This window comes from Varanus komodoensis, unplaced genomic scaffold (genome assembly GCF_004798865.1).
Source record: "Varanus komodoensis strain SLA01 unplaced genomic scaffold, ASM479886v1 scaffold89, whole genome shotgun sequence".
NCBI classification, from domain to species: Eukaryota; Metazoa; Chordata; class Lepidosauria; order Squamata; family Varanidae; genus Varanus; species Varanus komodoensis.
The window spans coordinates 1,423,973-1,424,382 of record NW_025336587.1 but is presented as its reverse complement, the minus strand read 5'-3'; the positions used below and the strand labels follow the sequence as shown (position 1 = coordinate 1,424,382).

The following is a 410-nucleotide window of genomic DNA, read 5'->3' as shown; positions in this document are numbered from 1 at the left end:
AGCTCTCCCCACCCCATCCCTTAAAGCTCCAACTCCTGGAGAATCAAGAAGGCTTTTCAACCTTTTAAAAGGGCTTGGGAGACACTGCCTAAAACCAATGAAATCAGCAAATGATCGGTGGTTATGGGGACATCTGGGGGATGTGCCATTGAAATTCATGGGTCACACACGCCCACTTTTGGGATACAGGTGCGCTGAAGCAGCTGAGCAGGGCTGCCAGCCACGTGGCTTTCATTACTTCCTCCCTCCATCACCGGCGTGATCTTCAGAGCAATGCTAACAAGGTTGGCTTGACTGGGGGGGGGGGGGGGGGGGGGGGGGAGAGAGGAGGGGGAGAGAGGGGAAGAGGGGAGGGGGGGGAGTGGAGAATGATGTGGGACAGGAGGAGGAAAGGAAAATACACATCTCTC

The 410-nt window shown here is 55.4% G+C and overlaps 1 protein-coding gene across 1 annotated transcript in view; it reads right to left on the bottom strand.

The window, feature by feature from the left end:
• Positions 1 to 279: 279 nt before the first annotated feature.
• Positions 280 to 410, bottom strand: part of YJU2 (YJU2 splicing factor homolog) — a 30,382-nt gene continuing 30,251 nt past the window's right edge. The window contains exon 9 of the transcript XR_006413482.1: positions 280 to 294. The gene's annotated coding sequence lies outside the window, so the exon portion shown is untranslated. The remainder of the gene's footprint in view (positions 295 to 410) is intronic.